Source organism: Mesoplodon bidens (assembly GCF_964165515.1).
Source record: "Mesoplodon bidens genome assembly, chromosome: 6".
In the NCBI taxonomy this organism is placed as follows: Eukaryota; Metazoa; Chordata; class Mammalia; order Artiodactyla; family Ziphiidae; genus Mesoplodon; species Mesoplodon bidens.
In genome coordinates, this window is record NC_138162.1 from 17,423,652 (window position 1) to 17,439,335 (window position 15,684).

At 46.5% G+C, this 15,684-nt stretch overlaps 1 protein-coding gene across 3 annotated transcripts in view; it reads left to right on the forward strand.

Annotated features, from left to right (window-relative positions):
* Window positions 1-15,684, forward strand: part of ASTN2 (astrotactin 2) — a gene marked incomplete at its 5' end in the record, with an annotated part of 938,059 nt that overhangs the window by 431,612 nt on the left and 490,763 nt on the right. The gene's annotated exons all lie outside the window — the stretch shown is intronic.

The following is a 15,684-nucleotide window of genomic DNA, read 5'->3' on the forward strand; positions in this document are numbered from 1 at the left end:
TTCAATTAGACAGCTGTGACAGAGAGTGAAGAGTGAAATTATGTTTCATATATATTTTATTTCATTTAAAATATTTATGAGTGACAATGCTGTGCTGAGTAATGTGCTAGGAACCAAGATTTAACAGTGAGCAAAACCAGACACATTGCTTGGCCTGGTAGAGCCTGGTCTAGTGCGGGGGTCAGCAAACTACAGCCCACCAGCCAACTGCTGTTTTTCATAAAGTTTTATTGAAACACAGCCATATTCACTAGTTAACATATTGCCTATGACTATTTGTAGCTACAACAGCAGAGTTCAGTAGTCATAACTCTGTGGCTTGCGAAACCTAATATATTTGCCATCTGGCCCTTTAAAGGAAAAAAAAATGCCAACACCTGGTCTAGTAGACTGATTTAATGCTTTGGCATCCGAGTTAAAGAATTGGGTTTGGTATTTATTCTTTCATTCGTGGATTTGTTCGTTTAACATTCAACCGGTATTTATCGAGCACCTAATTTAAGCAGGGTGTCAGGCAGTGACAGAATGAAAAGAACAGATAAAAATTGCTGCCGTGATGGAGCTCATATTCTGGTAGGGGCATGGGACAGACAGATGATTAGAATACAGGTAGTAATTAATAAACTGTATCCTATGTTAGAAGTTGATGTGTTATTGAAAAAAAGACTACAGGAAAGGGAGGCTGTGAATGCGGAAAAGAGGGATGGTTGCACATTTTAGTAGCCTCTTCAAGGTAGACACTGTTGGGGAGGTGAGGGAGAAACACGCTTTGTGGATATCTGGTGAGAGCTGAGTCCAGGCAGAGGAGATAGCCAGTACAGAGGCTCTGTGAGTGGACCTTGCCTCACATATCTGAGGAAGATCACGGGAAAGAATGTGGCTGGGCTACACTGGACACTAGGAGGATATTAGGAGATGGGGGGACCAGAGGGCCAGAGCCTCTGTAGAACTTTTTAAGAACATGGGCTTTCAACCTGAAGGCAAGGGGGAGCCACAGAACATTCTGAGTAGAGGACTGATGTCATCTAACGTATTTTAAGAGCATTACTCTGGCCACTCTGTTGAGAAAACACCTATAGGGATAGAGACAAGAGTGGTGGCAGGGAAGCTACTTGGAAGACTGATGGAATAATCCAGACCACAGATGCTGGTGGCTTGGGCCAGGGTGGTAGCAGTGGACGTGGAAAGAAGTGGTCAGAATCTAGATATTGCATTTCATTCATTGCAGTCAATGGATGCCAATTATATGCCAGGCATCATGCCCAGTACTGGGGATAGTGAGAAAAAGAAGCTGCCATCTCTGTCCCTTTGAAGCTTGCTGTCTAATGAATTGGTTTCAGGCTTTGACGTCAGAGATGAAGAATCCAATATTTAGGTCCCCCACGTGTGTATAAGCTCCAGGACCAGTCTTCACACTGTCTTTAAAGAAAAGACCCAGGAGAGGATGACTCTGTCTTAGTCTGCTTGGGCTGTCATGACAAAATATCACAGACTGGGTGGCTTGAACAATAGAAACTTATTTTTCACCGTTCTAGACACTGGGAGGCCTAACATTGAGGTACACTGAATTAGTTCCTGGTGAGGGTCCGCTTCCTGGATTGCAGATGGCCAATGTCTCAACTTGTCACTGTGTCCTCACCTGGCCTTTCCTAGGTGTGTGCATACAGAGAGAAAGCAAGATCTCTCTTTCCTCCGCTTCTTATGAGACCACTAACCCCGTCGCAAGGGCCTCACTCTCATGACCTCATATAACCCTAATTGCTTCCCAAAGGCCCCATTTCCAAATACCGTCACATTGGGGATTAGGGATCTGACATAGAAATTTGCGGGAGACACAAACATTCAGTCTGTAAAGACACCAATGACCTAGTATGAGAGAAGAAGGAACACCGTGAAACAAATACGTGCTGCAAGTGAGGGGGCTGGACAGAGCTTTCCCGGGCATTCTGCCCCACAGGGCTGGGACGAGAGGACGTGAGCACGGAGCCTCAGCACAGAACCTAAGGTGTCATTCTCAGGTGGCAACTTTGAACTTGCACAACCCTGAGTGCCCCTTTTGGGGGAGGGAAAGTATTAACTCATGACAGTGGCCTCTCCAGACCTTCTTCTGAGAAGCCTTTATAAAGACTCTGCTGCAGGGGCAAGTTTGGAGGCGGGAGTCCAGAACAAAGAAAAGCAGAGCTGGAGGAACCATGCCAATCATCTAATCCACCCCCTCCTTCTACAGCTGCTGAGGGTGGGTCATCACCCTTGACCTTGGGTCAGCGCCTTGCCAGAGTCAAGTCAGCGGCAGAGCAGAGGTCTCCTGACTACCCTGCTAATGCTTGATTTTCCTACCTCTTGAGAACATTTTAAGCAGTCAAAATATTTCATCCTTGGGATGTAGGCCCCTGCCTGCAATTTGACCCAATGCCTTCAGGAGTCTTTTACAATGTGTGCAGGCCATATCGGCTCCCAGCAGTGCTTTTCCAGGCTCACCTTGCATGCCTGTGATCGGATCCACTCATTCATGCAAGGAAGAGTTTCAGTGCTGGGCATCTGGAGCGTGGCGAGTTCCCCATAAGCTTCATTCATGTCTTTCTTCCACAAACAATGACTGAGCCCCAAGACTGAGTCAGTTCCCAGGGAGGGAAGTGGACCAGACCCTGCCACTACCCTCTCTTCGCTCGTAATCAAGCTGCCCTCATAGTACGCTCAGTTTTGTTTTTGGAGAGGCAGTCAGAACAAAATTGCAAGAGTCAAGGCTTTGAAGTCAGGCAGATCTGGGTGAAAATCTTGGCTTTGCCTCTAACTACAGTATTGGTACAGTTTTAAGCAAATTGCTTAATTTTCCCCACACCTCAATTTCCTGCTCTTTTTCATCACAGAAGAAGGTATTCAATCACCTTTGCTAGGTTATTGTTAAGAATTATAATCAGCATAGCAGTATAAAGTACCTGCTACATTATATGGCAAATATACATGTTCAGTAAATGGGAATTATTGAATCAAGGGCAAAAAGAACCCCCAGTGTTGGCAGTGCTCAACCCACAAAAGACTTAATCGTGATGGAATGGAAGGCGTGATGACAGGTTTTGGAGCAGAAGTGGTCTCCATGAAACCGTTTAAAATACTGTGCTTAGCAATAGTACTGGCCTTTTCTGGTTATTCGATGCCATCTTTGGGGAGCTAGCCCACTGCATCACACTATCTTTCTTCTCTTTCTTGACTGAAGGCAGCTTTCATTTCAATGTAGATTATTAAAGATCTCCGAATAGGAGGTGTGTGTGTGTGTGTGTTCCTGCCCCAGCCTTTTGGCTACAGTGTTAAGTGGTCTTTTCATTAAAACTTCTTCACGGGACTTTCCTGGTGGCACAGTGGTTAAGAATCTGCCTGCCAATGCAGGGGACACGGGTTCCATCCCTGGTCTGGGAAGATCCCACATGCTGCGGAGCAACTAAGCCTGTGTGCCACAACTACCGAGCCTGCGCTCTAGAGCCTGCAAGGCACAACTACTGAGCCCACGCGCTACAACTACTGAATCCCGCGTGCCTGGAGCCCGTGCTGTGCAACAAGAGAAGCCACCACAATGAGAGAAGCCTGTGCACCGCAACGAAGAGTAGCGTCCGCTGGACGCAACTAGAGAAAGCCCGCGTGCAGCAACGAACACCCAACACAGCCAAAAATAAATAAATAAATAATTTTTTTTTAAAAGGTGTAAAAAACTTCACTAGTTGAGTGTCTACCGGACCACAGGGAGCGAGGGAGGTGTGTGGATTTTATGCTGAGTGCACCAAGACTGTCCATCAGGACGGGACATCCAGGAATCCGAGCTGCTCCTCTCAAGCCAAGCAAGGTCAGGTGCCTCGCCCTGGGCACCGTGAACGGACGGCTGCAATTTCTCAAATGGCCACAAATGGATGTGACAGGGAAGCCTGACCTCCTAGGGAAGCCTGGAGCAGGCCGCCTGGACGCACGTTGCTTAAGTTTAATGATTCATGATGAGTCTCCATCCTATACCAGCAAAGGTGGCATAAAAAATGTTTTGCAGAACGATGTGCGTCTTAGGAGTGGGAACCGTGCTGTCCTGCAACTAAGTTGTTGCCAGAAAGTGGGAGCTGCCCGGGACAGGGGTGAGGGGGGGCAGAGGCAACCGTGTGTGGGCTTGTGTGAGAGGTGGGCAAAGAGAGCGGGATGGATGGGAAGGGAAGAGAGAAGAGGGGAGGAAGGGAATGAGGAGAATGAGAGAAATCAAGAGAAAGAGCCAGAAAAGGAGGGGACCTGGAGTGAGCAGGATGTGACTGTATTTTTTGTTCTAGGCACCTTTACACACCGTATCTCACATAAGCTTTATCTTTGCATTAACCCTTGAAGCAGACCGACTGTCCTTTATTACCTCTTTTTTTTTTTTTTTTTTGCGGTACGTGGGCCTCTCACTGTTGTGGCCTCTCCCGTTGCGGAGCACAGGCTCCGGACGCGCAGGCTCAGCGGCCATGGCTCACGGGCCCAGCCGCTCCGTGGCATGTGGGATCTTCCCGGACCGGGGCACGAACCCGTGTCCCCTGCGTCGGCAGGCGGACTCTCAACCACTGCGCCACCAGGGAAGCCCCTTTATTACCTCTTATTTGAGGAAGAGGAAATGAAGGTGGGTCTGGGGGTTTAACTTGGGCCTCTAACTCAAGCTCAGTTATTTTCACTGCAGAGTGAAACAAAGGAAATGGGGCAGGCAGACAGACAGTGAGGAATATGAAGACGCATACAGAGGCAAAGGCCAGGACAGGGAAGCAGAGACTGAAGAGAGACACGGAAGCAGTGAAAAAGACACAAAGACTGGAAAACAAAGAGAGACAAAGATGGGGGAAAAGAGTGAACCATAGAACAGAAGAGAGGGAGGAGAAGGGAGAGCAAGAACGTAGATGTGAATTGAATCAGGAATGAGGGTAGCGGAGTGAAAGTGAGCTGGATTCAGCTGAACGTACACATGATGTAAAATGGTACAATATTCCAGGTGGAAGCAACTGGAAATGACAATCCTCCCAGTTCCTGGGAAGCTGGCCTGGCCCTGATCACCTGCCTATAGCTGAGGCTGGGGTTGCTCTGAGGAAGGGACCCCCTCAGAAGCAGAGTGCAGATGTCACATGCCCTCTCCTGGTTCTCTCCTTTTCCCCCAGTACCCAACTAGAGGAAGGCCAAGGTCCATGCTGGTGGGTGTCTGGACCCCCTTGCTTTCTGGCCTGGATGTCATGGGCAGAATGGGCAGGGCACATGAGTGTGGCCCGCTGTACTCTGTGCACATCTGGAAAATCATGACTCTTTGCTTTAATTCTGTAAATGAAATTTGCCTTTAAACTCACAAAGATAGCTGATGCTTGGGGAAAAAAGATCAATGCCTCTTTTTCTGTGGAGTGAAGAACTCTTTTGCAAAATGATTAACTACCCTCTGCTTAATTTATTTTGCATATTTCACTTTGCTGTTTCAGGTTTTGTGCAGGCGGCGGGGACGACAGTGTTATTAATCCTCATGTGTTCTGAATAGGATGAGTCTGAGTCTATATTTTATCCTCACAGCATCCTTGTGAATGGGAGAGGACAGTCGTCTGTTCCCCGTCTTCTAGAAGAGAAGGATGAGGCTCAGAGAGACGAAGGGGCTTGAGCAAGGCCACCTGTTAAATGGTGGGGAAACAGAGCTGTAGGGTCCCTTGGCATGACTACCCCCAGCACAGGTGTGATAGGCGGCCAGGGAGAGCCACCAAGGTGGGTCATTTTGAGTGAGACACAGGGTCCTCCATCTTACCTGGCATCCCGTCGGGGAGCTCTGACTCCCAAAGTCACGCAGGACTGGGTTTGAATCCTGACCCTGTTGCTTTCCCACTGTATCATCTGGAGGCCAGTCACTTAACCCCGGGAGCTTCAGTTTCCTTATCTGTAAAATTAGGACATTAACACCTGATTGATTCACAGAGGGGTTGGGTGGATTAACACATGCTTAATGAGATCCATACACATCTTCTAAACTTGTCCTTTCCCCAAATTATAACCAAGGGGTACAAGATAAAAGCTATGGTCAGGAAAGGACCTGAAGACAACCAACTCCATAAAAATAATCATGGCGATAGCGTGTTATGATTCTGGAGCCCATACTGGGGACAGAGCATTCTTGGTGTTATTCACTGATTAACCTCAGTGTAGAATTGAGGAAACTGAGTCTTGGCCAGAGACAGGAAATTATATTCAATACAAAGTCACAGAGCCACTGGGTGACAAATACAGTTTGAAGCCTGTTCTAACCCCAGTTCCTGTCTTCTTTGCTGTAAACTGACTCTCTCCATGCAGAATGCTTGGATTCAGCATTTGGGAATGACTGTTTTTGAGAGGGGATATGGGGGTTTCCAAGGGTTGTTTCCCCACACCTGTGGAATTAGGGTGGAATTTCTCAGTGCCTGACCCAGCTGATCCAGAGAAACAAAAGGGCCTGTGATTTCCCATTTGTGCCCTGACCTACCTTTGCACCCATCATTTCCTCTGTCTGGAAAACTCCTCCTTCCCCTTGAGAGAGAGGTATTGCAGCCTGGGCACAGCAGCACTGTCTCTGGAACCAGGCCCACTGGATGCCGATCCTCTTAGCTTTGTGACTCTAGGTAAGCAAGTTACTTAACCCCTCTGGGCCTCAGTCTCCTCATTTGTAAGATGGAGTCGAAAATAGAACCTGCCTCATAGGCTTGTAGGGTCACATGAATTAATATAAATAGAGAAATTCCAACACTGCCTGGCAGTTAGGGATCTCGGATTTCCCTCTTATTACTACCCTCCGTCTTCACTGGTGTGAAGGCCACTCAGTCCATAAGTAGTAGACCGAGGATTCAGCCTCAGATTGCTTTGATTCCGGGTTGATGCCATTCACCTTCATAGGTCTATGACCCTTGACTTCCCCCTCAACCCATTCCAGGCTGATCTGAGAAGCTTGGATGAGGCAGGCTCTGGGGTGGAGGTTGGGGAGCGGTGGTGGGAGATGGTAGCCCCTTGCCCAGCAGACACAGCTCTGTGCATCCCTGTTAGGAATCCCGCGTTGCTTAACTGGAACCAGATCCTTCCTGGTTATTGGAGATGTCTGCGTCTGTATCTGTTCCAGGCTGCTAGTGAGATTTCTTCACCCCTCTCCATCTTCAATCAGCCATAACTTTAAGGGAGTCTCTTACCCCCATGCATTCCCCCCAGACACTCATCTGTAGATAACTGTGTGTGGGGTTGCCCTCAGGGATGGAGGAGGCTGGGAAGAGAGGGAATGGAGCTGGCTGAGAGGGGTCACCATGGCTGAGACCTTGAAGTCGGGGTCTGGTGTGGCCTGGCCGATGGCCTTTCAGAGCCCAGGCCATCCCACGTGGGCTGCCCACATGAGCTAAGTCAATAGCCAATTAGTCCCCACGTATCCTTGATTAAGGACTGTGATCTCCATCAGACCCGGTCACCAGCCTGTGCCGCCACAACCTTTTGGCCTCTATTTTTTTTTTTTTTTTCTTCTTGCTCTCAAAGGCCTGATTATGAAAGGCAACGAGGGCCTGGCAACTGAAATGCAGGCATCCAAGTTTGTCTCAAATGCTTTGGGAAAGAACAAGGCCAAAACACCTCACTCCAGCAGCGTAAGGAAAAAGGGGACATCAGAGACACACACACAAGGTTCCTAAAGATGTCATCAAGACCCACCTCCTCACTGTACAGGTAGAGAAACCAAGTCTCAGGGAGGGAGGGGACCTGCCCAGCTCACACAGCACGTTTGGCTGAGTTGACTTCTAAAGTCCTCTTCACTTCATAAAGGTCTGAATTATATCCTCTTGTTATTTCACTCATCATGTTTCTCTGCCTCCCAAGCCTCTATTTTCAAAACCCCCAACCCTTCCATACATACACTGCCTCCCCCTCCAATCCCTAGGGAAATGCTGACTTCAAGACACAAGACCAGAGTATGTTAGGGGTAGAATCAAGGAATCTGAACAAGGTTTGGAAGGCTGTTTGGGGATCTCTGAGTACTAGCTACTCATTTTACAGATGGGAAGACTGGGGCCTAGAAAAGTAGAGTGATTTGCCCAAGTTTGCAGACGGTTCAGCACTGTACAGTGTATTCCCTGATGACACTGCTTACATTCAGAACTGCCCAAATGATCTCATTCCTTCTCTAAATAATTATTTTGGCACTTAACTTTCCCTTCATTTCATATTCCCTCTCAACCCCTGGTCTCTCTTCTGTTGAATACATCCCTCTCCAATTTTCAGGCTCTGCTTTTCTCAAGAATTAGGATCAGGGCAGACCTGCTGCAAGAAGTAGGTCTTGGTCTGCAACTGAGTCTCACACAGCCCTGTTCTCATCAGGAAACTCAAGGGCAGTTAGAGCAGGAAAGGTACAGGGAGGGAGAGTAATTGATAAGGGGGGAGATTGCCTGGGCCAGTCATGAAGGACTTTGAAGGTTAGACTAGGGCATATGAAGTGTATTGTGAAAGCAACTGAAAGCCCCTGGAGAGTTTTTAGGATGAGCCATGGGTGCAACTGTTCTTTGAAAAGGTAACTGGCCACCACTCAGATTGATGGACAGACACTGAAAGCAGGTTTCCAGTGATAAGATTTTTTCAGTAGTGCACATGGACAATGTTCAGAGCCTGCACCAAGGAGAGATGGGAAAAAATGGATCCAAGTGACAAAAAAGAGTAGAATTAGTGGGATTCAGGTGCCATTTGGATACTAAGGGTTAAAAAAAATAGAGTCCAGTCAGAGATTTTTCCAGTTTGGGAAGAGGGAAATAACAGGTTTAAGGTGCATTGGGCAGCTTTCGTTACACTGATGCTGTGTAACAAGAACCACGGTATTTACTGTCCACAGCTCTAAGCAGTTTTCCCCTTTGTTCCACATCCAGGTGGACTGATCCACCTGGGACTCAGCTGCACTTGGCTCCAAGTTCAGGTTGCGTCCACTCTGTTCTCTGTAACCCTCATCCTCCTTGGACCAGCCACTTCTTGGAATGTGGTTTTCTCATGGCAAGAGGAAGGAGTGCAAGAGAGCAAGCCCAGCCACAGCACAGTTCAAACTTTAGTTTGCATCATGTCTGCTACCAACCCACTGGCCAAAGCAAGTCTTAAGCCAGGCCTGAAGACAGGGTAGGGAAGAAATCTCACTCTTCTCACAATCAGGCACGGCAAGGATGTGAATGCATAATACTACTCCAGAGAAATGAGGACTTGACACCAATTATTCAGTCTTCCACGGGACAGATTTTCCTTCAGCACCCCCTGATCTCCTATGCCTATCCAGGCTCTCTGAAAGCATGTCCTCTTAGAGAGCCATCACATGGCTTGGGAAGGAGTCAGAAAGGTCCTGGACTTGGATGTTTTCTCCTCTGTTCACAATTCTCAGCAGCATTCTCACTCTCTCCGAGCCTCAGTTTCCTATCATTTAAAGGAGCCAGTGACATCTTCCTCCCAGTGTTGTCATGGATGTCAAAAATCACTTGGGTAAGGTTGGTACATAGTAGCTGCTCAATTAACAGAAGGTATGTTCTTCCCTTGAGGCTTACCCCTGCTAGCTAGAAATCAGCCCAACAACACTTCAGTATGTGGGTACTATTAATTCAATGCAATCCATATATAAATTATTTACCTTTAGACAGGGCTTATTTGCAAGAGCAATTCTTAACCTTTAGTTATAGTGGAATTTTAGAAATCAGCAGGATGCCAATTTCAATGTGGGTGGGTTGGAGCTGCCTCTTCTCCCCTAACCCCTGTGTCTCGCTCATGAGAATTGTCAAATTAAAGGCAACTCCCCTTGCTCTTGCCCTTGTGGTTATGTTTATTGCTGTGATGTTTGTGAGTGTATGAAAGCAGAAGCTTTGAAGACCTGACTCTACAGCCTTGGGCAAGTGACTAGTTCAGTCTGAGCTTCAGTTTCCTTATTTTACAGTGAGGACAGAGTGCCTTCCTCCTGGTACTAGTCATGGGTATGGCCTGAGATGCAATAACATATGTCAAGCGTCTTCCACCACTCCTAGCACAAAGCACACCCCAGTCATGTTACGACCAACCCATGCCTCCCCCACCGCATGCCTGGCCCTGAGCTGGGCTCCAGCAACACAGAAGTGCAGAGGCGCAAGGGGGCCCAGTCGGAGTCCGAACAGGAAAGGATGCCATGCACACTCACTGTTCTGAGGCCCAGGGTGATGCCTTTTCAAGCTGCAGCGACAAGAAGAGTGAATAGGAAAGTGAACAGCAGCCAGCGTCCCTGGCCTGTGATGATAAGTGACGACTGAGTCGGAAGCAAGTGAAAATGGAATCGTAAGGCGATAACAGGGTGGGAGGAGGGGAGTCAGACAGCCGGGTGGCATTGGGAAGAAGTCTTTGCACTTATCTCATACTCTCACAGGCAGGCGACGAGCTCTTCTGAGCTGTGGAAGACAGAGGAGGCAAGACCCTCTGGCTGACACCCTTCTTCATACTTGTGTGTCCTTTGCTAGAAGAGGCCATAGACCAAGGCAACAGGTGTTTCTGAGAACAGGGGACCAGCCTGGGAGATTATTTCATTCAAGCTGCCCCAAATGAACAGATAAACTGAGGTTCCTTTCGCTTTGCTTTGCACGGGCATACCTTGAAATTGAGACCATTGTTCATCTAGAAAGCACCTTTTCTTTCCAGTAAAACAAGATGCTAAAGTGGCCTCTCCTGTCCAGGAAAAAAAAATAACCAAAAAAGTGACACAGCTAATGATGTTTTCAGCAAGGAGAAATACGCCATAGACTGTGCTGAGGACTTTTCAAATGGATCACCGATCTTCCAGCAAATAGGTAATATCAGCCTCATTGCTGATTAAGAAACAAACTTGGAGAGGTGAAGCAACTTGATGAAGTTCATGCAATTTCTAAATGGCAGATCCAGGACAAAACAAGAGGATTCTAGGGCGCACACTCTAAACTATTTCACCAGTCCACTGGCTTCACATGATTGACACGAAGGCACCGTCTGCTTTGAAGTGGTTTAGGGGAGCCCCACACAAGAGAAACTCAGATTGTTCATAATTGAGGGATTCCATTGTTCTCACCCAAGAGTTTATGGAGTGAGAACACATGTAACATAAAATGAGAACTCGATAAATGGGGCTTGAGAGACGTAAAGAGTGAATATTTGAAAACCAATACAACTTGGGCTTCCCTGGTGGCGCAGTGGTTGAGAATCCGCCTGCCAATGCAGGAGACATGGGTTCGAGCCCTGGTCTGGGAAGATCCCACATGCCACGGAGCAACTAAGCCCGTGAGCTACAACTACTGAGCCTGCACTCTAGAGCCCGCGAGCCACAACTACTGAGCCCATGAGCCACAACTACTGAAGCCCACGCGCCTAGAGCCCGTGCTCTGCAACAAGAGAAGCCACCACAATGAGAAGCCCGCGCACTGCAGCGAAGAGTAGCCCCCGCTCACCACAACTAGAGAAAAGCCCGCATACAGCAACGAAGACCCAACACAGCCAAAAATAAAATAAATAGGGCTTCCCTGGTGGCGCAGTGGTTGAGGGTCTGCCTGCCAATGCAGGGGACGTGGGTTCGTGCCCCGGTCTGGGGGGATCCCGCATGCGGCGGAGCAGCTGGGCCTGTGAGCCATGGCCGCTGGGCCTGCGTGTCCGCAGCCTGTGCTCTGCAATGGGAGAGGCCGCAGCGGTGGGAGACCCGCGTACCGCAAAAAAATAAAATAAAATAAAATAATAAAAAATAAAATAAAATAAATAAATTTATTTAAAAAAAAAAGAAAACCAATACAACTCATCCATAGCTGATAATATAGAGTTCTAGTAACTAGCACAATGAAAATCCACTTAGTTGAATTCCCCTATGGGAGCCACTTTAACGACGAGATTAAACTCTTTGTTAAGGTCTACATTATCAATCACTTATAAATGTATGTTTTTAAGGTGTTAAGTGTATTTAAAAATCATTATATTTAAAAAATAATTTCTGGTTTTAAATGTAATACATTATAGGAAACTCAGAAATGTCAGAGGCGTACAAAGAAAAAACAAATGCAGGAAAATGTTGCTGGGTGTATTAAAGTACTGAGACCACTAGTGTAGTGGAAGGGACACTGAGGTAATGACCAATAGTCTTGGGTGCTCATCCGGACTGGCCAAGAGGCTATTACAGTTATTTGGCTAAATGTCTTCACTTTCTGAGCCAGAGTTTCCCCATCTGAAAAATGAAGCTGGGAAGATTTGAACGAGATGATCTTTATGAGCCTTTTCTTTCTGATGTGAAACAGAAGTTCTGTTTCAGCCATTTCATCAGCATTCACGTTTACACTTTCCATTTCCTTGGCAAATACCTGTCATGGATGTAAGAAAGTTTCTTCCAGTCTTCAGCAGAATCATCATTATTCTAAAGGAAGGAACTCAGCCTGAATTCATGATGATTACCGTATATTTATGTATTCACTAATTCATGTATTCACTCACCCATTCATTCATTCAACAAATGAGTCACCTACCCTTCATCAGGCATGCTACTAACTACTAGGATATGGAGATGATTAAGAAAAGGTTTCTGCAATCAAGAGACTCCCAGTTTAGTGGGGAAAATAGGCAAAACGTCCCTATCCTATCGGCATAGGCATTACTATTGTGAAGGGTACTCCCTCATTTATATATTTATGTACCGGGTAGGGCAGCAGGTGCCGGATGCAGTGGTGAGCAAGATGGAGCCCTTCCGTTTTTCCAGGGAGCATCTGCTGTGGTGAGAGAGTCAGGGAGTGTGGGCATTCACAGTCCGCACAGGGAAAGCGTGTAAACGTATGTCCCAGGAGAGCTGATCTTCAGCAGCCTGGCTGCCCCGGGTGCACCAAGGCAGGACTGAGGATGGGACTCACCCAGGGAAGGGGTTAAATCCTCAGCTCCCACTGTCAGAAGCTTGCATCTTGCAAGAAGTAAATGCTTGGTTGTGAATAGTAGAGAGGTCGCTGAGCCAGCAAAATGGAAAATGGGGGCCAATAAAGCCAACAGTCATGGCATTGAGGGAAAATCCTGCTGGAGGCACCCAACCCAACTGCTAAGAGTGATCAGAGTTAAGGTTAAAACGAAGGGTATTCAGAAAACTAGATGTGAGTGATTCGGAAAGGCAATGGAAATGACTGTCTCTCACTGGGGCCCAGAACTCATGAACATCTATTCCAAGCTTCCATTTTGCAGATGGGCAAACTAAGTCCCAGCAAGGAGGAGGTTACCTATCCAGTGTCCGTAGAGTTAATGTGTCAGCATATGTCAGAACCCAGTTGCCATCTTGGAATGAAAGGGAAAGAGGAGGGAATGAATTTGTTGAGCATCTACTCACTTTCTACATGAGCCATGAGCTTTTACCCTTCAGTACTTCCATTTATTCTTATATCAGCTCTGAGAGACTGGCAGAACTGTCATTCGCATTCTATAGATGAGACAACTGAGACCTCTTCAAAAAATGAAGTAACCTCCTCCCCAAGACCACACATCTTAGGGAGAGAGGAAGGAAGGATTGGAACCCAGTTCTGTGTGTCTCCAGCACTCATGTGCTTTTCCCTCTGCCTCACTTCCTGTGCTCCACGCAGCCTCCAAAGTGGATGCTTCTCATTTGCAAAATACATATTTGTTGTACAGTGAGCGGCAGTAATTAATGACCCGTTCCAAGGCAGGGGAAACTTGCCTAGTCAGCACACACGAAAAGAGAAAAATACAGCAGTGCCCTTTTTCTCATTCTCACTAATATTCGCAAAAGGAGGGAAAGGGGAAAAGATGACCTGTGCCCTGTCCTGAGTCACTGAGAGGAGAGACAGGAACCTCAGCCCTTTCCATGGAGGACAAAGAGCCTCCTTTCCCACCATGCTCCTGGCTCGCCCCAGCCCGACTCCCCATCCCTTTGCCAGAGGTAACCACTTTACCTCTCCCATTATGAATCATGAAAGCTGTGGCTTGTGGCAGATCATAAATCAGTCCTGGGAGTCTAGAGGACAAATCCCAGGACTTTTAATCTTTAATATTAGACGTGTTTAAGGTGGTGAATATTTCATGAAGGGACTGCTGCATTTTAACACATCATTAGTGACAGCTACCCCTCCCACTCTGGTCGATTCTTCTCGTCCAAATCTCAAGGATCTCAGCTCTTTCCGTCCGTTTTCCTTACCTCTGGCAACAGTCAATCAGTCCTTTAGGTTGCACGTACTTACAGCCCAGGCGTCCGGTGGAAGACCCTGGGATGTAATTGGAGAGGAGAATTATAGACAGCATCCCTGCCTGCAAGCAGCCCCCTCTTATATACCAGCTATCCAGACAAGGGGAAAGGTGGATCTCTCTCTTTCTCTTCTCTTTCTCCTTTTAACAGTCTTATCTGAATATTGTGAATATTCTCTCTGACCCATTTTTTTCTCCATATTCTGTCTTACTACTCTTTTAGTTCAACCAACATTTATTAAGCCCAGGCTGTTTGCCAGATACTTGCTGATGCTGGACATACAAAGATTAAGCAGCGTTGGAATGCATAAAACAAATTAAAGTGTTGACACTCGGAATACTTTGTATAAGGTCAAATGTATAGCATTTATAGTGAATCAGTGAAAACAATAAAGCTATTCCATAAATAGAAACACAGAAATCAGGAGTTGTGGGCGATCGTTGTAGAACCAGTGTCACCCTAGCGTCTTATTCACTGCTATGTTTTGTTTTGGTTGCACAAGGTTGAGAAAATCCTGATTCATAAGACTTGAAGTTGTAAAAAGCGTGAGCTTGTTAGCACCTAGACTCACAGTCTCAGGGTCCTCTTCAATGAAACAAAGATGACAGGAGAATTTTTTTTTTTTAATGAGGTCTGCGTAAAATCTGTTTACCTGGCAACCAGACTTAAAGTGACAGTGCTCTTCAGTGTCCTCAATTCTAGCATGTAATATCTGAGTGTTTAGCCATCATTTTTTATTATTAAAGAGATTTTAAAATAAAACTTTTTAAGGAACATGAAAATCTAAAAGGTGCAAAGTCCCTAAATCTCCCCCATTGAGCTAGATGTTTCCATGAAACATCATTTGAAAACGCTTGGGTCAAGCCAACCAGAATCACTGTAGGACTGAAGAATTGCAGGTTCATCTGAGTATGTGCACGAGTGTGATTACCAGAAGATGAGGAAGATGGCAACGTGACAGCAATAGTCTGGAAATTGATCAAAGCCATAGATAGTTAATTATACATTCAACTCACAGTGTTGAGCACCTACACTGTTCTATGCAGTGAGTTCAGCCAGGGCACTTCCTACCAGTGTTTCCCAAAGTATGTTCCACAGGACACTAATCCTATGATTTGTTTCACCAGCAAGCCTTCCAAGGTGAAATAAGTTTAGGGAAAACTGTATACATTATCACCCTCATGAAGAATCATACTCTACTGGCACTACGGAATGGTACAGTATTTCACAAGCTTTTTTTTAATGGAATCTATTTTTGGTTTTTTAATGGAATCTATTTTTGGTAAAGCATCTGGGAACGTTCTACAAATACATCTTAGGAAAATCTAACAACTAATTGAATCAAAAAATATCCCCCAATCTTAAGGAGTGTACAGTGAAGCAAGACTAATAGTAGCAAGGAGGTAGGACCCTTCCAGAATTTTGAACACTGGAGATACACCAGGAAACAAGACATGTGCCCCCAGAATGAGCTTGGCTAATGGGAAAAT